Source organism: Rhinoraja longicauda, chromosome 5 (assembly GCF_053455715.1).
Source record: "Rhinoraja longicauda isolate Sanriku21f chromosome 5, sRhiLon1.1, whole genome shotgun sequence".
NCBI classification, from domain to species: Eukaryota; Metazoa; Chordata; class Chondrichthyes; order Rajiformes; family Arhynchobatidae; genus Rhinoraja; species Rhinoraja longicauda.
Genome location: NC_135957.1, coordinates 79,921,096 through 79,945,757, shown reverse-complemented (window position 1 = coordinate 79,945,757; position 24,662 = coordinate 79,921,096).

Here is a 24,662-nt window from a genome sequence, read left to right as displayed (position 1 = left end):
CTCTTTCTCTCTCACTCCCTCTCTCCCTCTCTCCCTCTCTCCCTCTCTCTCTTTCTCCCTCTCTCTCTCTCTCCCTCTCTCCCTCTCTCTCTCTCTCTCTCCCTCTCTCCCTCTCTCTCCCTCTCTCTCTTTCTGTCTATCTCCCTTTCTCCCCCTTCTTCCAGTAAATAGCCTGGAGATCTCCATGCTCAACATTGCCCCCTACTGGGCAGTTTAGCCATAATGTCACAGAGGGACACACAGAGAGTGTTGGCCTTTTGAGTGAACACCTATTCTTCTGCCCAGCCACCTGGGACCCTGTAAGAGCGGCAGTCAGGGGACAAAGCCTTTAAATTGTCCCCAAGAATGGTCCTGTGGCGGCTCCCGAGGGTCGGGCCATACCACTCACGACCCCTCGGCACGGGAATGGGTCGAGCCAAGGAGGCGGACTTCGGCCGGGAGTATAAAGGTCAAGGACCGCATGACTCTCATTGCCTTTTGGAGTTCCAGAGATACAGTAAACACACTTTCGTTAACCTTGACTACTTGTCGTTATTTCGGCCTACTTGGCCCACTACAGGCGGATGTTTGAGATATTTTCAGTTTGCCCACCCTGCAAACCGCAGGGAGGCTGCAACAAACTGTTGACTCCATTTCTCCAGGCCAACATCGGCGAACATATCGAACAACAATTGGCAAGAGAGCGAGATCGATGAGTTGGGAGAATGTGTTTGCATCCGTATACCCCTTCCTTATCACCCCTTCCACAGCCAACAATGGACCCATTGTGGGCTCCACCTTCCCTTGCTCATCGGTGATGGTTCTGATTTGTTCCAAACCTTTCTCATTCCTCTCGTTTCCCTCTCACAAGACTCTCAGTTCGAAGAAGGGTCTCGACCCGAAGCGTCACCTATTCCTTTCATCCAGAGGTGCTGCCTGACCCGCTGAGATACCCCAGTATTTTGCGTCTATCCTGTTGAAACTGTTTAGTTTAGTTTAGTTTAGCTTAGAGATACAGCGCGGAAACAGGCCCTTTCGGCCCACTGGGTCCGCGCCGACCAGCGATCCCCGCACACTAACACTATCCTATACCCACTCAGGACAATTTTTACATTTACCAAGCCAGTTAACCTACAAACCTGCACGTCTTTGGAGTGTGGGAGGAAACTGAAGATCTCGGAGAAAACCCACGCAGGTCACGGGGAGAACGTACAAACTCCGTACAGACGGCGCCCGTAGACGGGATCAAACCCGGCGCCAGAAACCGGTAACAAAGAAAATCCATTCAAAGCTTTTAATGTATTTGAGTGAAGAGCATAAATACCTTTGCAGCTTTGGTGACAAGTAGCCTCCAAAGATGTGCCCAGAGAGACTAAATGCCTGAAAGCCGTTAAAAGCAAATTACCTTCAATCTTCACAAGTGGATTGTGTCGCAGTGTATGGAAAGATTTGTTGGGACACAGCGGTAGAGTAATCTGCTGGTGGCTGAGATTGGGAGGTCAGCTCCGCTCACTGTAAATTCAGGATTATGCTTGTAGCTTGGGCTCAGAGGATCAGCCACAACACAAAAGCAACTGTGCCTCCCTTTCAAGTTACAGCGAGCTGGAGGATTAAAGCCATTGACTCGCAGCCTAAAGTCGGCATCTCTCTCAATCTCCCCTTTTGTGAGCGGGCGAGGAGCATAAACAAAACACTTTGACCATTTGGGCATCCCACTTGCACCAGCCATAAATATTCATACGATAGGATACGATAGGATACGATGCGATACGAAGTGATACGATGTGTTGCGGTACGATGCGATATTTTGCGATACAATATGATACAATGCGATACAATGTAATGCAATACGACGCAATGCGATACAATGCGATACAATGCGATACAATGCGATACAATGCGATACAATGCGATACAATGCGATACAATGCAATACGATGCGATACGATGTGATACAATGCGATACAATGCAATACAACGTGATACAATGCGATACAATGCGATGCGATGCGATACAATGCAATACAATGCGATACAATGCAATACGATGAAATAAGATGCGATATGATGTTATACGATGTGATATGATGTGATACAATGCGATACAATGCGATACAATGCAATACGATGTGATATGATGCAATAGGATGTGATATGATGCAATATGATGTGATATGATGTGATACAATGCGATACGATGCGATACAATGCAATACGATGCGATACGATGTGATACAATGCGATATAATGTGATACAATGCGATACAATGCGATACAATGCGATACAATGCAATACAACGTGATACAATGCAATACAATGCGATACAATGCGATACAATGCGATACAATGCGATACAATGCGATACAATGCGATACAATGCGATACGATGCGATGCAATGTGATACGATGCGATACAATGCAATACGATGCGATGCAATGCGATACAATGCGATACAATGTGATACGATGCGAAACAATGCGATACAATGCGATACAATGTGATACAATGCAATACAATGCGATACAATGCGATACAATGTGATACGATGCGAAACAATGTGATACGATGCGATACAATGCTATACAATGCAATACAACGTGATACAATGCGATACAAGTTGTATGCAAAACTAAGAAGGTGACAATAAAGTATCATTGTGTAGGAAAATAACAGATGCTGGTTCAAATCGAAGGTAGATACAAAATGCTGGAGTAACTCAGTGGGTCAGGCAGCATCTCAGGGGAGAAGGAATGTGTGACGTTTCGGGTCGAGACCCTTCTTCAGACTGAAGAAGGGTCTCGACCCGAAACGTCACACATTCCTTCTCCCATGAGATGCTGCCTGACCCGCTGAGTTACTCCAGCACTTTGTGCCTACCAAAAAGTTTCATTAAATCATTGCATTGAATCATTGAATTGAATTGAATATCATTCTGCAAAGAGGCAGTGGAATCTACAGGACACTCAGCAAAGGACAATGCAGTTGAGATTCTGCAATGGACTAAAAAATGATAACGAGGAGGTCATTGGATAATTCACTGCACATGATTCAAATGGAATATATATATATATATATATATATATATATATATATATATTGTGATGTCTTGAGAGGTCGGGAGCTTTTCTCTTGAAGGTTGGGAGGTGTGGGTGCCGGAAATGAAGACAGAAAAGTTCTTGTTTTCAAACTTAAATTCCATATATTTAGTCTTTTCCAAAAACAGGTAAACTTAATTGTTTGCAGACAGGGACACAAAACCAAAACAGGTAGTTACATCAAAACTGTAGCTTGCTGCCTTCTTACAAAATATAACTCAAACACTGCTTCTCTCCCTGTCTGCTCCATTCATTGTCTTCCCTTCCCTTTTAGCTCTCTCACTGCGGCAATCAGCTCATCTGGTTCAGCTGGGCAGCAATCAGTGTCAGCAGCAAACAGTGTCAGCAGTAATCAGTGTCAGCAGCAATCAGTGTCAGCAGCAATCAGTGTCAGCAGCAATCAGTGTCAGTGTCTGGCAGCCATGATGGTTTGTAGTCCTTGTTGCATCCACCGGGAGGAAATGTATCTCCCCTCTATGACTCTACCTCTCATGATATCACAATATATATATCTATATATCGTGAATTATTGAGGGAAATAGTGGTGTGACATGCAGGAGACCTGGTGGTAATCTTCCAAATACCAATAGATTTATAAAGTGTTGCACCACGAAGAGAGGCCAAGGGAAAGGAGGTGCCATTCCCTTGCAAAGAGCATTTTTTTGTGTGAGATGCATGGAGACACATGAGTCCATGCCAACCACTGATGTGTTTATGCTTTACTCTTAATTGTTTACTGTATGTTTGTGTTGTCATTTGTGAGCGGAGCACCAAGGCACATTCCTTGTAAATGCACATACTTGGCCAATAAACTTATTCATTCATTCATTCATTCATTCAGTCATTCATTACCTGTTCACACTAATACAATGTATTAGGTATGTAAAGAGGAAAAAATAGTCAAGACAAATGTGGGTCCCTTGAAGACAGAAGCGGGGGAATTTATTATGGGGAACAAGGAAATGGCAGACGAGTTGAACCGGTACTTTGGATCTGTCTTCACTAAGGAAGATACAAGCAATCTCCCAGATATTCTAGTGGCAAGAGATCCTAGGATGACGGAGGAACTGAAGGAAATCCACATTAGGCAGGAAATGGTGTTGGGTAGACTGATAGGACTGAAAGCTGATAAATCCCCAGGGCCTGATGGTCTGCATCCTAGGGTACTTAAGGAGATGGCGCTAGAAATTGTGGACGCATTGGTGATCATTTTCCAATGTTCTATGGATTCAGGATCAGTTCCTGTGGATTGGAGGGTAGCTAATGTTGTCCCACTTTTTAAGAAAGGAGGGAGAGAGAAAACGGGAAATTATAGACCAGTTAGTCTTACATCAGTGGTGGGGAAGATGCTGGAGTCAATTATAAAAGACGAAATTACGGATCATTTAGATAGCAGTAACAGGATCGTTCCAAGTCAGCATGGATTTACGAAGGGGAAATCATGCTTGACTTATCTTCTGGAATTCTTTGAGGATGTAACTAGGAAAATTGACAGGGGAGAGCCGGTGGATGTGGTGTACCTCGACTTTCAGAAAGCCTTCGACAAGGTCCCACATAGGAGATTAGTGGCCAAAATTAGAGCATATGATATTGGAGGTAGGATACTGACATGGATAGAAAATTGGTTGACAGACAGAAAGCAAAGAGTGGGGATAAATGGGTCCCTTTCAGAATGGCAGGCAGTGAATAGTGGGGTACCGCAAGGCTCGGTGCTGGGACCACAGCTATTTACAATATACATTAATGACTAGGATGAAGGGATTAAAAGTACCATTAGCAAATTTGCAGATGATACAAAGCTAGGTGGTAGTGTGAACTGCGGGGAAGATGCTATGAGGTTGCAGGGTGACTTGGACAGGTTGTGTGAGTGGGCGGATGCATGGCAGATGCAGTTTAATGTGGATAAGTGTGAGGTTATCCACTTTGGTGGTAGGAATAGGAAGGCAGAGTATTATCTGAATGGTGTCAAGTTAGGAACAGGGGACGTAAAACGAGATGTGGGTGTCCTAGTGCATCAGTCACTGAAAGGAAGCATGCAGGTACAGCAGGCAGTGAAGAAAGCCAATGGAATGTTGGCCTTCATAACAAGAGGAGTTGAGTATAGGAGCAAAGAGGTCCTTCTGCAGGTGTACAGGGCCCTAGTGAGACTGCACCTGGAGTACTGTGTGCGGTTTTGGTCTCCAAATTTGAGGAAGGATATTCTTGCTATTGAGGGCGTGCAGCATAGGTTTACTAGGTTAATTCCCGGAATGGCGGGACTGTCATATGTTGAGAGACTGGAGTGACTAGGCTTGTATAAACTGGAATTTAGAAGGATGAGAGGGGATCTTATCGAAACGTATAAGATTATTAAGGGGTTGGACACATTAGAGGCAGGAAACATGTTCCCAACGATGGGGAGTCCAGAACAAGGGGCCCCAGTTTAAGATTAAGGGGTAGGCCATTTAGAACGGAGATGAGGAAAAACTTTTTCAGTCAGAGAGTTGTGAATTTGTGGAATTCTCTGCCTCAGAAGGCAGTGGAGGACAATTCTCTGAATGCATCCAAGAGAGAACTAGATAGACCTCTTAAGGATAGCGAAGTCAAGGGGTATGGGGAGAAGGCAGGAACGGGGTACTGATTGAGAAAGATCAGCCATGATCACATTGAATGGCGGTGCTGGCTCGAAGGGCCGAATGGCCTCCTCCTGCACCTATTGTCTATTGTCTATTGAAAATAGGTGCAGGAATAAGTCATTCCTAAGATGTTAGAGATACATAGAAACATGGAAAATAGGTGCAGGAGTAGGCCATTCGGCCCTTCGAGCCAGCACCGCCATTCAATATGATCGTGGCTGATCATCCAAGATCAGTATCCCGTTCCTGCTTTCTCCTCCTATCCCTTGATTCCGTTAGCCCTATGAGCTATATCTAAATCTCTCTTGAATACGTCAATACATTTTCACTGCACTTAGGTGCATGTGACACTAATAAACCTAAACCCATGTTAAATAGGTGGGGAGGGGTGTCTGAAGTCTGTTCGGAAGTGTTTTCTTGATCCATATGTTTCCGAGCCAATGAGAACCATGGAACTCTTGAACTATATTCTGGGAATGGATTGGGAAAAAATGGGTCAAGCCTCAGGGGGAGAACATCCAGGAAAAACAAATCAGGATATTATAGCAGTGAAAGTGGAAAAAGAACGCTCTTTTGAAGCGGAGCGACTTTTGATCAGATAATCACAGATCTGCCTGAGGAGAAATGGAACGAAAATGGACTTTACTGGATTTTATATTGCAGTAAATGTTATTCACGATATTCATGTTCATACAGTATGTTCGGAAGTGATAGGAGCATAACTAGGCCATTCGGCCCATCAAGTCTACTCCGCCATTCAATCATGGCTGACCTATCTCTCCCTCCTAACCCCATTCTCCTGCCTTCTCCCCATAAACCCTGACACCCGTACTAATCAAGAATCTATTTATCTCTGCCTTAAAAATATCCATTGACTTGGATATCCACAGCGTTCTGTCCCTTTGTCATGTGCCTGTGCACTGTGGCCCAATTGTAATCATGTCTTGTCTTTCCGCTGACTGGTTAGCACGCAGCAAAAGCTTTTCACTGTACCTCGGTACACGTGACAATAAACTAGACTAGACTGAACATATGCAGGCAAATCTATAAGAGAACAGAGAGGCACCACTGTTCATTGATGATCCAAATGTCCACCTTCCAATGTGTAGACATATTCTTTGATTCAATGGCATGGTGGTACATGCTTTCAGACTATAAAGCATTCGTGTGCCGATACCCACTATGTTAAATATGGTCATTGCTTTAAGTAGTTTAATGTGATTTAGTTTAGAGATGCAGTGCGGAGACAGGCCCTTTGGCCCATCGAGTCAATGATGACCAGCCATCCCCACACACTAACACTATCCTACACACGCTAGGGACAGGTTACAATTTTAACAAGCCAATTATCCGACAAAGCTGTACATCTCTGGAGTGTGGGAAGAAACCGGAGCTCCCAGGGAAAACCCACGCAGGTCACGGGGGAGGGGGGGGGAGAACGTACAAACTCCGTACAGACAAGCACCTCTTCCCCTCCTCCTTCCCAGATCTCCCTCTATCTTCCTGTCTCCACCTATAGCCTTCCTTTGTCCCGCCCCCCCTGACATCAGTCTGAAGAAGGGTCTCGACCCGAAACGTCACCCATTCCTTCTCTCCCGAGATGCTGCCCGACCTGCTGAGTTACTCCAGCATTTTGTGAAGAAAGCAGCTTTAGTCAGGTTGGAACCCTGGGTCTCTGGTGCTGTACGGCAGCAACTCTATCACTGTGCCACCGTGCCACCTATAGTTAACGGGTGAGGTGAGGAAATGATTCCAAATAATCCAAAGATGAATGACTTGTCTTTTCTAAGTTAAAATACAATTACTTGTGGACTATTACCTGTGGGAATAACGTTAATATACGTCAAATATACGTCACATTGCAGAGCTTTGAAGTGCCTTTATCTCCCGGTGTGAACAAGGTACCGTGAAAGCACAGGATCCTGGAAATAATCGGCAAGACAGGCTAAAAATACAACTTCATCAAGTGAGATTAGCTGAGCCATTTCACATTCTCCATTCCTATCAACGGCGCTACAGCGCATCAAATACTTTGACTATAAATACTCCCGGCTGCAGCTAATTGCACTGTGGTCGAATATTTGCATCAAATCTCCTTCAAAATTAAAGGACACAGTGCATAAAGTGAATGATGTTAGGTTTTGTATGTTTTTGCACTTGTATTCCGTTTAAAGTTTGAATTTTAAAGTTTGAAGTTTGAAGGTTATTGAAATGTATTGAAGTTTATTACAATATTTTTGTATGCACTGTTGTATGTTCTTATCAACTTAAAAAAAAAAATTGTTTGAATATCAATAAAGGAAATTCTTGACATTTTGACGGAAAATTGATGTGTGAAGTTATTGTATTTCAGAGTAGTTTCTCATGGCATCACTTTCAAATAGTCATGATGCAGAATGATTGGAAACCCTACCTACCACACACCCCCTTTTATAGGGAAACTGGGTGAAACGTGAATTGTCTTCAGTTGTCTTCAGTCTTCAGGGTCGTAGCTTGTCGTAGCTTGTCACGGGTGGACATAGGTTGACTTCGTAGGTTGTCACCTCTGTGGTGGTAGGTTGTTGTAGGTGTCATCGTAGGTTGTCGTAGGTGTCATCGTAGGTTGTCGTAGGTGCGGTCGTAGGTGGGCGTTCTACTTGCAACGATTGGGTCTCCGGTTGTTGGTAGCTTGCCGTAGCTTGACATAGACTAGGTGGTAGGTTGTTGTAGCTTGTCGTAGGGGGGAGGGGTGTCCAGTCGCCGTTTTTTCAGCGACCTGCTACGACTATGACAGTGGCCGGCAGTCGCCTTAAACAACGCCTAACTGGGACAGGGCCTTTAGGCACAAGGAACTGGAGAAGCAAAAATCACAAAAGGGTGGAGTAACTCAGTGAGTCAGGTGCCAACGACTCTATAGAATAGAGATGAGGAGGATTTTCTTTAGTCAGAGGGCGGTGAATCTGTGAAATTCATTGCCACCAATAACTGTGGAGGCCAAGTCAATGGGTATTTTTAAAGCAGAGATTGATAGATTCTTGATTAGTACAGGTGTCAAAGGTTACGGGGAGAAGGCAGGAGAATGGGGTTAGGAGGGAAAAATAGATCAGCCATGGTTGAATGGAGGAGCAGACTCGATGGGTTGAATGGCCTAATTCTGCTCTTCGACTCTGCTATTGAGGCAGAGGGGATGTTATAGAAATGTAGAAAATTATAAAAGGACTGGACAAGCTAGATGCAAGAAAAATGTTCCCAATGGTGGGGTAGTCCGGAACCAGGGGCCACAGTCTGAGAATAAAGGGGAGGCCATTTCAAACTGAGATGAGGAAAAACTTTTTCACCCAGAGAGTTGTGAATTTGTGGAATTCTCTGCCACAGAAGGCAGTGGCGGCCAATTCACTGGATGAATTTAAAAGAGAGTTAGATAGAGCTCTAGCGGGCCAGTGGAATCAAGGGATATGGTGGAGAAGGCAGGCACAGGTTACTGATTGTCGATGATCAGCCATGATCACATTGAATGGTGGTGCTGGCTCGAAGGGCCGATTGGCCTCCTCCTGCACCTATTTTCTATGTTTCTATGTTTCTATGACTTATGGTCTTCTCATCTTATGGAGTCAGTTAGCATCTCTGGAGGACATGGATAAGTGATGTCTTACTGTTAATCTGAGCATGGTACATTTCCTACTTTCCAGTTTTGCTAAAAGATTGGTTATTTGAAGTGTTAAGTTTGTTTCCCTGTTCACTAGTTGACCTGTTGATCATTCATAAGATTGTAGCGACCATAGAGAATGGTCCAGGTCGTCGAACCCTCGGATTGGCCAGCGAGGTCACGTGGGAACGCGACCAGGGGGATTGGTCCAGGGAGCGACATCGCTGATTGGCCAGCGATGTCATGTGCGCGTTTGGCGCCCGTTTTAGCCAGTTCGGCGAAGTCTTCAAGGAAGACAGTAAGTTTGTATTGGTTGTCCTGTACCTTGTTGTTTAACTCTGTATTCGTGTATTGCGGCTGCAATAAACTTCGTCTACAACCAACAAGTTTCGGACTCGCCATATTGGTGACCCCGACGTGATCTGGACGATCACCGACTGAGCAGGAACCCGACGCCTCGTTGACGATGACCGAGCAGGGCACACCGGAGTCAAGCGCGGCGGGCGTCCATCTTCCGTTATTTTGGACGTACGCACCGCAAGCTTGGTTTATCCACGCCGAGGCTCAATTCCATATAAAGAAGGTGTCGGACGAATCCACAAAGTACTTCTACCTCGTCAGCGCTCTATCGCCGGACACAACCAAGCGCGTGATGCGGTTCATCGTAAATTCACCTGCGGAAGACAAGTACGAGGCCATGAAGAAGGTATTACTGCGAACCTTCGGGTTTAATAAGCATGGTGGTGCGGCAAAACTTCTGCACCTACCGGATCTTGGAGACCAACTGCCTTCCGTCCTCATGGCCGAAATGATGATGCTAGCCGGTGAGCATACGGATTGCCCGATGTTTGAACAGGCATTCCGCGAGAAACTTCCCGAGGATGTCCGACTGCTGCTCACGGATTGTTCTTTTAAGGACCCCGAAGCATATGCAGTGAAAGCGGACGCGCTCATAGCGGCAAAAAACAAGGCAAGTGGTTCAATCAACAAAGTCTCGACATCAGTGACCACGCCACAGCGACGGCAAGATGGCGCCACGACTCCCGCCAATTCTTCGAAAGCCCGCCAAAAAGATCCGCACAAGCGCGGCTGGTGCTATTATCACCTACGATGGGGTAACGAATCCCGCAACTGTCGTTTGCCTTGTACCTTCGCGGGAAATGCCTCGGCCGATCGTACATAGGGGCAGTTATGATTGGCCAGAACCGGCGCCTCTATGTCCATGATCGATTCACGGACACAGAATTTTTGGTAGACACGGGAGCCATCGTCAGCATAGTGCCGCCGACCGACCTCGAAACCAGATCGGGTAAGACAGGTCCCACCCTCATCGCGGTTAATGGCAGCCCAATTCGCACTTTCGGTACACGGAAGATGTCCCTTGTGTTAGGCCTCCGCACGTACGAATGGCCATTCATCATAGCCGACGTCAAACAAGCGATCCTGGGCGCAGATTTTCTCTGGGCTTTTTCACTGGTTCCTGATGTCCGCGGTAACGACCTCCGACCCTCTGCCGAAGATGAGCACGTCGCTCCGACAATCGCCTCCTCGCCCAGCCCTACTGTCCAGGCCGTCGTCGCGGCCCCCGACTCGTATGCTGCGATTCTGTCAGAGTTCCCAGAGCTGCTCGTCCAAAGTTTTGACGCACCTTCGGCTAAGCACGGTGTGGTCCATCACATCCGCACCGAAGGCCCTCCCGTTTTCGCTCGGGCCAGGAGACTACCGCCAGACAAACTGGTGGTGGCAAGGGCGGAGTTCAGGAAGATGGAGGAAATGGGAATTGTCCGTCAGTCTGACAGCCCGTGGGCCTCGCCGTTACACATGGTCTCCAAGGCATCTGGGGGGTGGAGGCCATGTGGCAATTATCGGCGTCTCAATGCTGTCACCACGGCTGATCGCTACCCCATACCGCACCTACAGGACTTTTCATCTGGGCTGGAAGGAGCGGTGGTGTTTTCCAAAATCGATTTGGTGCGAGGATACCATCAGATTCCGGTGCGACCGGAGGACATACAGAAAACTGCAACTATTACTCCGTTCGGGTTGTTTGAATGGTTGCGTATGCCTTTCGGTTTAAAGAACGCGGCACAGGCTTTCCAGCGACTGATGGACCGCGTGGGCCGGGGTTTACCCTTTTTGTTTATTTATTTGGACGACATCCTGGTTGCCAGCCCCTCAGTGCAGGAACACCAGGTCCATTTGCGGACCGTGTTCCAGCGGCTCCAAGACCACGGGTTCATTATCCAACCCTCCAAATGTCAATTCGGCCTGCCTGCTCTCGATTTTCTAGGGCACATAATTACTCCTGCCGGCGCCGCCCCTTTGCCCGAGAAGGTAGAGGCTATCCGGGCTTTTCCCAGGCCCACCACAGTAAAAGGGCTGCAGGAGTTCGTAGGCATGGTTAATTTCTACCATAGATTTGTTCCGGCAGCGGCGCGAGTCCTGCGCCCGCTTTTCCAATGCCTTGCGGGGAATCCGGTAGAGTTGTTGTGGTCCCCGACTGCAGAGTCGGCTTTTACAGCAGCTAAGGCAGCCTTGGCAGACGCCACCATGTTGGTCCATCCGAGCCCCTCCGCCCCCACGGCCCTGACGGTTGACGCCTCTGACGTGGCGGTGGGCGGGGTTCTGGAGCAGCAGGTCGGTGGCCGTTGGCAGCCTTTAGCGTTTTTCAGCCGGCAACTAAATTCGGCCGAGATGAAATATAGCGCGTTTGACCGAGAGCTTCTAGCTCTCTATTTAGCTGTCCGTCATTTCAGGTACTTCCTCGAGGGCCGCCCATTTGTGGCATTTACGGACCACAAGCCATTAACATTTGCTTTTTTGAAATTGTCTGACCCATGGTCGGCCCGCCAGCAGCGGCATCTAACTGCTATCTCCGAATTTACCACAGATGTCCGTCATGTCGCGGGTAAGCTTAATGCCGTTGCTGACGCCCTGTCTAGACCTGCTTTTCCCCCTATTTCGGCGGACGACTGCGAAGTGGATCCCCAGGAGCTTGCGGAGGCACAGCTCCTAGCGGATACCGTTTCGGCTTACCGGTCCACCACTTCGGGATTGAAGTTGGCCCAGGTAGCTTGTGGGTCGGAGGGCACGAAAGTCTGGTGCGATGTTTCTCTTCCTCGTCCCAGGCCGGTAGTACCGCCCTCCCTTCAGCGCCGGGTTTTCGATGCCATTCATGGGCTGGCGCACCCGTCCATCCGCTCCACCTCTGCCTTGGTAGCAGCGAGGTTTGTCTGGCATGGCCTGCGGAAACAGGTAGCGGGGTGGGCACGTTCCTGCGTGCCCTGTCAGACCGCTAAAGTCCAGCGCCACGTCCAGCCCCCCGTACAGGATTTCGAGGTCCCGGCTTTTCGTTTTTTCCACATCCACGTGGATTTGGTCGGGCCTTTGCCTTCCTCCCGGGGCTACACCCACCTCCTCACGGTGGTGGATCGGTTCACCCGGTGGCCAGAGGCTTTCCCATTGTTTGATATCTCGTCAGCGTCTTGTGCTAGGACTTTGGCCCTTCATTGGGTAGCTCGTTTCGGGGTCCCAGCAGTTATTACAACTGACAGAGGGCCACAGTTCACTTCGTCCCTCTGGGCCGCGCTGGCGGAACTGTACGGGTCCAAGTTACAACCCACAACTGCATATCACCCCCAGGCAAATGGACTCGTAGAAAGGTTCCACCGCCAACTTAAGGCGTCCCTCAGTGCAAGGCTTGAAGGCCCGGACTGGGTAGACCAACTCCCTTGGGTTCTTTTAGGCATCTGGACTGCTCCTAAGCCAGATCTCGGTGCGTCGTCCGCAGAGCTAGTATATGGCTCGACACTTCGAGTACCCGGAGATCTGTTTCCGGACCCTTCAGACCTGCTCCCTACAGTCCCATCAGCGTTAGCATCTCTCCGGGAACGGGTGGGCTCCCTGGCTCCAGTTCCGACTTCACGTCATGGGTGTCCCATGGTACATGAACCGTCTTCCCTGAAGGACTGTGAGTTTGTTTTTCTGCGTAAAGATGCCCATCGCGCCCCGTTGCAGAGGGTCTATCAAGGGCCGTTCCGGGTTTTACGTAAGGGGACGGCTACTTTCACCTTAGACATGGGCGGCAAGAGTGAACTCGTCTCAGTGTCCCGGCTCAAACCGGCCCATTTGGACCCGGATCAACCAGTCCTGGTCGGTCAAACCCCTAGGAGAGGCCGACCTCCGTTAGTTCCGCCCAGTCCGGAAACCCCCGTTCCGGCAGTTCCACCAGGACCCCCCGTTCCGGCAGTTCCTCCAGGACCCCCCTTTTCGGCAGTTCCTCCAGGACCCCCCGTGCCGGTAGTTCCTCCAGAACCTCTCGTTCCGGCCGTTCCACCAAGTCCGGAACCTCCGGCTCCTGTGGTTCCGGCTGTCCCTCTCCGTACTCGTTATGGTCGCGAAATCCGGCTCCCTGCTAGGTTCCGCACCTCGGGTTCTGGGGGGGGTCATGTAGCGACCATAGAGAATGGTCCAGGTCGTCGAACCCTCGGATTGGCCAGCGAGGTCACGTGGGAACGCGACCAGGGGGATTGGTCCAGGGAGCGACATCGCTGATTGGCCAGCGATGTCATGTGCGCGTTTGGCGCCCGTTTTAGCCAGTTCGGCGAAGTCTTCAAGGAAGACAGTAAGTTTGTATTGGTTGTCCTGTACCTTGTTGTTTAACTCTGTATTCGTGTATTGCGGCTGCAATAAACTTTGTCTACAACCAACAAGTTTCGGACTCGCCATAAGATCTTGAATTTTTATTCCAGATTTCTAATATCCACAATACATTAACTTTGCAAGTAGATGATATGTGTTAGGTGCATTGCAACAAAAATAATCTGCCAATAAACAGAGAAACTGCAAGGCCATGAAAGTACCAGACAGCATGTAACCAAAAGACCTTGAAATGAAATGAAGGCAAAATGAGACTACAGTTGCTGCAATCTAGTTTAGTTTAGTTTAGAGATACAGTGCTGAAACAGGCCTTTCGGCCCACTGAGTCCGTGCCGACCGCCGATCCCCACACATTAACACTATCCTACACACACTAGGGACAATTTACAATTGATACTGAAGCCAATTAACCTACAAACCTATATGTCTTTGGAGTGTGGGAGGAAACTGGAGCACCTGGAGGGAAACCCCACACAGGTCACGGGGAGAACGTACAAACTCCTAACAGACAGCACCCGTGGTCAAGATCGATCCCGGGTCTCTGGCGCTGTAAGACAACAACTCTACTGCTGCGCCACCGTGCCGCCCTCTGGAACAAAATTCGGAATGCTGAAAGAACTCAGCAAATCAAAAACAGTATATATACACGTTATTATTTCAATCTGATCAGAACCAATCTGATCTCCCGGTGGCTGAGCACTTCAACTCCCTCTCCCACTCCCAGTCTGACCTTTCTGTCATGGGCCTCCTCCAGTGCCATAGTAAGGCCCACTGGAAATTGGAGGAACAGCACCTCATATTTCGCCTGGGCAGCTTGCAGCCCAGCGGTATGAATATTGACTTCTCCAACTTTAGATAGTTCCTCTGTCCCTCCCTTCCCCTCCCCCTTCCCAGATCTCCCACTGTCTTCCTGTCTCCACCTATATCCTTCCTTTGTCCCGCCCCCCTGACATCAGTCTGAAGGGAATCGACCTGAAACGTCACCCATTCCTTCTCTCCTGAGATGCTGCCTGACCCGCTGAGTTACTCCAGCATTTTGTGAATAAATACCTTCGATTTGTACCAGCATCTGCAGTTATTTTCTTACTTATTATTTTAATATGCCTTTAACATATCCTATGCTCCCTATAAACGTAATGGGTTCACTGAAAAACATATTTAAACATTGCTTGCAATCTTTTAAAAAGTCAAATAAAAGTGTACTGAGTATTAACATGAATAATACCGACAATATTTCCTCTTCCCTCCGAAGCTTTCTCAGAAAGCCTTTGATAAGATGCCACATGTGAGGCTGCTAAGGAAGATGAGAGCCCACGGTGTCAAAGGGCAGATACCAGCGTGGATAGCAGGTTGGCAGTAGGCAATGAGTGGCAATAAAGGGGGCTTCTTCTGGCTGGCTGCCAGTGACTAGCGGAGTTCCGCAGGGGTCGGTGCTGGGGCCGCTGTTCTTCACGTTGTATATTAATGCTTTGGACGAGGGGGATTGAAGGCTTTGTGGCCAAGTTTGAGGACGATACGAAAATAGGTGGAGGGGCAGGTAGTGTAGAGAAAGCAGGGACTCTGCAGGAGGACTTGGACAGGTTGGGAGAGTGGGCAGAGAAGTGGCAGATGGAATATAGTGCAGCAAAGTGTGGAGTCATGCAATTTGGCAGTAGGGATAAAGGCGTAGATTATTTTCTAAATGGGGAGAGAATCCAGAAATCAGAAGTGCAAAGGGATTTTTGAGTGCTAGTGCAGGATTCCCAAAAAGTTAATCTCAATTTACAGAGGGCAATTAAGCTACAAACCTGTGCATCTTTGGAATGTGTGAGGAAGCCGGAGCAACCAGAGAAATTCCACGTGGTCACGGGAGAACGTGAAAAGTCCGTACAGACAGCACCCGTAGTCAGGATGGAACCCGGGTCTCTGGCGCTGTAAAGCCGCAACTCTACCGCTGCACCAATTTGTTACGTAGATGCCCTTAGAACTTTAGAGCTTCAGAATTAAAGGACCTTCCTTCAGGAAGGAGATGAGAAGGAATTTCTTTAGTCAGGGGGTGGTGAATCTGTGGAATTCATTACCACCGGCAGCAGTGGAGGCCAAGTCAATGGATATTTTCAAGGCGGGGATACCTGATTAGTACGGGTGTCAGGGGTTATGAGGGGAAGGCAAGAGAATAGGGTTGAGAGAGAAAGATAGATCAGCCATGATTGAATGACGGTGTAGACTTGGTGGGCCGAATAGCCTAAATCCGCTCCGACAACTTATAAACTTATAAACATATGAACATTTAAGAAACTTTTGGATTGGCACACGGATGTGCAGTGAATTGAACGATATGGATTATGTGCAGACAGATAAGAGTTGGTCTTGGCAGTTGTTGTGTATTCATGCCAATACACAAGAGTTGCAACTCATAGTTTATTTGTACTCAAGCGGAGGTAACAATAAGTGCTATCGTCTTCACAGTCTGGTCGCGGTCTGCCTGCAAGGCAGCGACCGGCAGCGTATATAGTCAAGGTGGGAGTGAAGATCCGGACTGGATCGTGTGTGGAATGTGCAGCATGCATAGTGAATGTGACGCTATATATATATATAGTGAAGGTGAACTGGCATGCACAATCTACAGCAGTATGTTCGGCACATTGTGGGCCAAAGGGCCTGTTGCTGTGATGTGTTGTCCGTGTTTTATGTTCTATATTTGTTGTACAATTCTTATGATTCTAACATGCCTGGTAATCAGATGCTGGTAAGTTTAACTTCGGTTGTGGAGAACTTGTTGGAAACAATTAATAGGGTAACAAATTAGTAGCTGCTTGATGGTGTTAGTGTTAATAAAGAAAACACAGCATGTTTAGAAAAGGTGATTGGAGGAACCATTTATGTTTAGTGGATGTTTATTGAGCTACCTTTGGCATATTATATTATATTATTTTGTCTAGATATATCATGCAGTATTATTTTAGACACTTGGGGGCAGTCATTAGATGCATATATATAATATATATAATATATATATATATGCATGTATATATAAGGGCATCGGGGACAGGAAGTGACAGGCACAGGGAGGGAGGGCATACAGTTCTCACAGGACCGGGAACAGAGCAGCCAGCTACAACTTGCACGCGGAATAAGTAAAACCTGGTACGTTCATCTCCTTGTTTGTACTACTACTTCAATAAACAACCAATTAAACTGGAAATAACGACTGGAAGATCTGTTCTATTAGGACTGCATAAGATCACTCCTACTTACCTGTGTAGTAATGGCAAGTGGAAAAGAAGTCACTGGAAAAGTCGGAAAGTCGCCATTACAGAGATGATCTAGTGTGTTTGAATTGGTGGTGAGGTTACAGAAAGGTTTCATTCACGGAATGTAGTAGCTGTCATCGACATGGGTTTTCAGTGGCTGTTTGCTGAACCCCACATAAAATGCTAGTTAACAAAGCAGATAATTATGAAACAAAAGGGGTAAGAAGTAGTGTAGATAAATGTAGACCCAAGGAACTGCAGATGGACACAAAATGCCGGAGCAACTCAGCAGGACAGGCAGCATCTCTGGAGAGAAGGAATGGGTGACGTCTCGGGTCGGGTCCGAAGAAGGGTCTTGACCCAAAACGTTCCCCATTCCTTCTCTCAGGTGATGCTGCCTGTCCCGCTGAGTTACTCCAGCATTTTGTGCCTACCATTGGTGTAAAACAACATCTGCAGTTCCTTGCACTTAACGTTATTCCCTTATCATGTATCTATACATTGTAAATGGCTCGATTGTAATCACGTATTGCCTTTCCGCTGACTAGCTAGAACGCAACAAAAGCTTTTCACTGTACCTCGCTCGGTACACGTGACAATAAACTAAACTGGTAAAATGGTACACAGGAACTGCAGATGCTAGTTTACCAAAAAAAAAGCCAGAGAGTTGCGAATTTGTGGAATTCTCTACCGCAGAGGGCAGTGGAGGCCAAATCACTGGATGGATTTAAGAGAGAGTTAGATAGAGCTCTAGGGTCTAGTGGAATCAAGGGATATGGGGAGAAGGCAGGCACGGGTTATTGAATGGCGGTGCTGGCTCGAAGGGCCAAATGGCCTCCTCCTGCACCTATTTTCTATGTTTCTATGTCTTTGGAGCGTGGGAGGAAACCGAAGATCTCGGAGAAAACCCACACAGGTCACGGGGAGAACGTGCAGACTCTGTACAGACAGCCCCTGTAGTCAGGATCGAACCCGGGTCTCCGGCGCTGCATTCGCTGTAAGGCAGCAACTCTACCGCTGCGCCACCATGCCGCACGTATAATATCATACTATATGATAGGAAAGGAAAGGTTTGGAGGGATATGGGCCAAATGGGACTAGTTTAGATGGGACATCTTGGTCAGCATTGATGAATGGGGCTAAAGTGTCTGTTGCCATGCCATGTGACTCTATGGCTCTATAAGAGCCCTTACACACCTCAGACATTGAGACCTCACAGGTAAAAGAATTAACCAGCTGCAAGAACAGGGACATGCTTAAAATATCTTCATTCAAGATTCTATGTTAGAATTGATATATATATATATATATATATATATATAGTGTAAGAAAATAACTGCAGATACTGGTACAAATCAAAGGTATTTATTCACAAAATGCTGGAGTAATTCAGCAGGTCGGGCAGCATCTCAGGAGAGAAGGAATGGGTGACGTTTTGGGTCGAGACCCTTCTTCAGACTGAAGAAGGGGCTCGACCCGAAACGTCACCCATTCCTTCTATCCTGAGATGCTGCCTGACCTGCTGAGTTACTCCAGCATTTTGTGTATATATATGTATATATATATATATATATATAATGCTGGTGAATGGTGCACAAATGGGAAACTCCAGTTTGTGGGCTTTTATCTAGCCCTTCGTTTGTGAATTGAATAATCTTTTATTCTCCACGCTCAGTTCCATTCTTGAAAAGCCATCTTTGATCATTTCCTCACTCCAGCTCCATTCTTGTCCAATTTCATTAACTGCCCATTAAAAACCCAATTTCCATAAAATTTCATTAAGGCCACAGCTAAATGAGCTAAAGCGAGATGATTTGCGTGATCGGTGGGGAGCTGTAACAGATTTCACTTCAAATCGGTGGTTACTTTTCTCCTTCAACCACTTTAGCGTTGTGTCATAAAATAAAGGTCCACAATAAAGAATATGAAAGTGTGAAATTAATATCTGCCATCATGGTGGCACAGTGACGCAGCGGTAGAGATGCTGCCTTACAGCTCCAGGGAACCGGGTTCGATCCCGACTACGGGTGCTGTCTGTACGGACTTTCTACGTTCTCCCCGTGACCTGCGTGGGTTTCCTCCGGGATCTTCGGTTTCCTCCCACACTCCAAAGACGTGCAGGTTTGTAGGTTTAATTGATTTGGTATAAATGTAAGTTGTCCCTATTATATGTAGGATAGTGTTAGTGAGCGGGGATCGCTGGTCGGTGCGGACTCGGTTGGCCAAAGGGCATGTATGCGCGCTGTGTCTCTAAACTAAACTAAAAGTATATCATATATCATATCATATCATATCATATATGTACAGCCGGAAACAGGCCTTTTCGGCCCACCAAGTTCGTGCCGCCCAGCGATCCCCGTACATTAACACTATCCTACACACACTAGGGACAATTTTTACATTTACCCAGCCAATTAACCTACATACCTGTACGTCTTTGGAGTGTGGGAGGAAACCGAAGATCTCGGAGAAAACCCACGCAGGTCACGGGGAGAACGTACAAACTCCTTACAGTGCAGCACCCGTAGTCAGGATCGAACCTGAGTCTCCGGCGCTGCATTCACTGTAAAGCAGCAACTCTACCGCTGCGCTACCGTGCCGGCAGCTTCTCAGTGTAAAGATGGATTTAGAGAAGTAACAGAAGTCTCACGCCACCTCAGCAGAGTCACTAACGTCATTAAAGACTCCACACCCCCAGGTCACCACCTGTTTGAACTGTTGCACCTCTGGCAGGCATTATAGGTCAGCCAAAACACGCACCTCCAGACGAAGAGACAGTTTCTTCCCCAAAGCAATCTGCACACTCAATATGAAAAGCTACTGAGTATTACGGCGGCACGGTAGCGCAGCGGTAGAGTTGCTGCTTTACAGCGAATGCAGCGCCGGAGACTCAGGTTCGATCCTGACTACGAGTGCTGCACTGTAAGGAGTTTGTACGTTCTCCCCGTGACCTGCGTGGGTTTTCTCCGAGACCTTCGGTTTCCTCCCACACTCCAAAGACGTACAGTTATGTAGGTTAATTGGCTGGGTAAATGTAAAAATTAAAAAAAAAAAAAAAAAAATTGTCCCTAGTGGGTGTAGGATAGTGTTAATGTACGGGGATCGCTGGGCGGCACGGACTTGGAGGGCCGAAAAGGCCTGTTTCCGGCTGTATATATATGATATGATATGATATGATTACTCATGCTGCACTCTTCCATGCTACTACCTAGCTTGCATTTTTACCTTACTATCACCATTGTTTATTGATATATTGCAATATTGATTATTTATTTAACTTAAGCCCTAGTTAAATAATATTGTTTTTAAATTGTGTCCTGTGCTTTTATTTTTTTTAATTTTATTTTTTATTTTTTTATTTTTTAAAGCATATGTACAAATAATAATAAACGACAAACTGGTTATAGAATTCTTACAAAGCTTCAATTTTTAAATTTTTAAAGAAAAAATAAAGATGAAAAGAGAATTACAAATATAAAGATTATGGGGATGGATCCGGGAGATGATGAATATAGTTGTACATCCAACCCTAAACTCAAGTTTTAACTTTAGTTTTAAATTTTAGTTTTGTGTCAAACCCATTTACTTTTTTAAAAATTCAATAAATGGAGACCATATTTTAAAAAATAGATCTGGTTTGTCAATTAAGGCAAACCTTATTTTTTCCAAATGCAAGGTCTCGGTCATTTCCGTAATCCACATTTTAATTGTGGGGGTTACTGGTTTTTTCCAAAATTTAAGTATTAATTTTTTCGCAGTTATTAAACTGTAGTCAAGAAAGCGTCTCTGACAGCGTAAAGTTTGTAATGTGTTCTGATAATCCTAAAATCATTAATTTTGGATCTAAATCCAGTTGGTTATCAATAACTTTGGAAATGATTTTTAAAATATCGATCCAAAAATTTTGCATATTTGTACAAGTAACAAAGGTCCTGTGTTTTTATGTTAGTATATTATGCACCAATGGAATGGCAATAATAATGTCGTTGTATGCAGTGTTTTCAACGACAAATAAAGGCATTCATTCAATAGCATATTGTTATTTTCTGTTGGCGATATCTTATACCAGGAGCGTGAGTGTGGCGCAGCTGATAAAACCACTACCTCACAGCGCCAGACACACAGGTTCGGTCCTGATCTGCGTGGAGTTTGCACGTTCTTCCTGTGAACGCGTGGGGTTTCCTCTGGGTGCTCCGGTTTCATCCAGCATCCCAAAGACGTGCTGATTTGCAGATTTATTGTCCTGCACACACTGGGAACAATTTACAATTTCACCAAGCCAATTAGCCTACAACCTGTAGGTCTTTGGAGTGTGGGACGAAACTGAAGCACCCAGGGAAATCCTTTCAGCTAACCTTTTTGGAGACTCTGGGGCCTTTACATAGTTTGGGTAGTCCCTCATGTTTTGTTTTGTTTAGTTTAGTTTAGTTTGGCTGCTGTTGGGTAAATAAGTTCATATGTTTATAAGTTGTAGGAGCAGAATTAGGCCATTCGGCCCATCAAGTCTACTCTGCCATTCAACCATGGCTGATCTGCCTTTCCCTCCTAACCCCATTCTCCTGCCTTCTGTGTTGGCTCGAAGGGCCGAATGGCCTACTCCTGCACCTATCGTCTATTGTCTATTCTCCCCATAACCCCTGACCCCCGTACTAATCAATAATCTGTAAATCTCCTCCTTAAAAATAACCCATTGACTTGGCCTCCACAGCCGTCTGTGGCAATGAATTCCACAGATTCACCACCCTCTGACTAAAGAAATTCCTCCTCATCTCATTTCTAAAGGAGCATGCTTTTATTCTGAGGCTGTGGCCTTTGGTCCTAGACTCTCCCACTAGTGGAAACATCCTCTCCACATCCACTCTATCCAAGCCTTTCACTATTCGGTAAGTTTCAATGAGGTCCCCCCTCATCCTTCTAAACTCCAGTGAGTACAGGCCCAATACCGTCAAACGCTTACCGTCTCATAAACCTGCTCTGGGCCCTCTCCAGAGCTAGCACGTCCTTCCTCACTACCACATCCTCCCACATATCCCTTCTGGTGCTGTACAAATGTCCCCTGTATCCAATAAGTTGCGTTTGACTACATCGTTGTGATATTGTGCCCTATCTGTTTTTTTAAAATATTGTGATATCATGAGAGGTAGAGTCATAGAGGGGAGATACATTTCCTCCCGGTGGATGCAACAAAGACTACAAACCATCATGGCTGCCAGCAAAAGACTACAAAACCCATAGTCAACAGGGCTGCCTACCCTGCTGACACTGATTGCTGCTGACACTGATTGCTGCTGACACTGATTGCTGCTGACACTGATTGCTGCTGACACTGATTGCTGCTGACACTGATTGCTGCTGACACTGATTGCTGCTGACACTGATTGCTGGCCAGCTGAACCAGATGAGCAGATTGCCTCAGTGAGAGAGCTAAAAGGGAAGGGAGGCAGTGTATTTAAAGAGAGAGACAACGACGGGAGCAGAGAGGGAGACAACGACCGGAGCAGAGAGGGAGACAACGACCGGAGCAGAGAGGGAGACAACGACCGGAGCAGAGAGGGAGACAACGACCGGAGCAGAGAGGGAGACAACGACCGGAGCAGAGAGGGAGACAACGACCGGAGCAGAGAGGGAGACAACGACCGGAGCAGAGAGGGAGACAACGACCGGAGCAGAGAGGGAGACAACGACCGGAGCAGAGAGGGAGACAACGACCGGAGCAGAGAGGGAGACAACGACCGGAGCAGAGAGGGAGACAACGACCGGAGCAGAGAGGGAGACAACGACCGGAGCAGAGAGGGAGACAACGACCGGAGCAGAGAGGGAGACAACGACCGGAGCAGAGAGGGAGACAACGACCGGAGCAGAGAGGGAGACAACGACCGGAGCAGAGAGGGAGACAACGACCGGAGCAGAGAGGGAGACAACGACCGGAGCAGAGAGGGAGACAACGACCGGAGCAGAGAGGGAGACAACGACTGGAGCAGAGAGGGAGACAACGACTGGAGCAGAGAGGGAGACAAGGACTGGAGCAGAGAGGGAGAGAAGCAGTGTTTGAGTTATATTCTGTAAGAAGGCAGCAAGCTACAGTTTTGATTTAACTACCTGTTTTGGTTTTGTGTACCTGTCTGCAAACAATTAAGTTTGCCTGTTTTTGGAAAAGACTAAATATATAGAATTTAAGTTTGAAAACAAGAACTTTTCTGTCTTCATTTCCGGCCCCCACACCTCCCAACCTTCAAGAGAAAAGCTCCCGACCTCTCAAGACATCACAGTATATACAAATATTTTTATTCAGAAAACAAAAACAAACATACAATAGGATACCACAATCAAAACTTCCTTTGGGGCAGTTTACAAAACAACGGTCGTCAATTTAAAAATAACGTCATCCTCATCAGTAATACATTGCTGCCTCCCGAGGCGACCAGCATTCGCGGAAGGCCTCCAGGGTCCCCGTGGACACCGCGTGTTCCCGCCCCAGGGGCACGCGGGCATGGGCGTAGGCCCGGAAAAGGGGCGGGCAGCCGACCCCGGTGTGGGCGTTGAATACCCGCTGACTGGACCCGCGAATGGCCATCTTGGCTAGGCCCAGGAGCAGGTGCCCGGTCTGTGGGAGGACGTTATCGATCCACACTGCTCCACGATCAGACAGCCGGGGTCAGGATGAAGGGCTTGGTGTGACCAGTTTCGTCCCAGACTGTTCTGGGAATTTTTCCAGGTCTTCCCCTTCCCAAGTGATTCCAACTTAAAGCCAGTTGTCTGGAAATTCATTGCAAGTGGCAGCATCAATGTACTACTATTGAATATAGTGCAATTCATTGCCACAGACAGCTGTGGAGGCCAAGACATTGGGTACTTTTAAGGTGGAGATTGGCAGATTCTTGATTAGGAAGGGTTATTTATGGGGAGAAGGCAGGAGAATGGGGTAAGGAGGGAGAGCCTGATTGAATGGCGGAGTGGACTCGATGGCCAAATGACCTAATTCTGCTCCTATCACTTATGAACTTATAGCAGCAATGACACACAATTCTCAACATTAGAATTTTAGAGGCAATAGACCAAGTGGCCCCTTTGAGCCCAAACCTCTCCTGCATTGGTGCAGCACCCTCTCCTCCTCTCCTCCCCACCTCCCCTCTCCCTCTCCCCCTCCCCTCCACCTCCCCCATTCCCCTCCCCATTCCCCTCCTCCTTCCCCTCCCCTTCCCCTCTCCCCCCTCACTCCATCTCCCTCAACACCCCTTATTGGCGGCACGGTGGCGCAGCGGTAGAGTTGCTGCCTTACAGCGAATGCAGCGCCGGAGACTCAGGTTCGATCCCGACTACGGGCGCCGTCTGTACGGAGTTTGTACGTTCTCCCCGTGACCTGCGTGGGCTTTCGCCGAGATCTTCGGTTTCCTCCCACACTCCAAAGACGTGCAGGTATGTAGGTTAATTGGCTTGGTAAAATGTAAAAATTG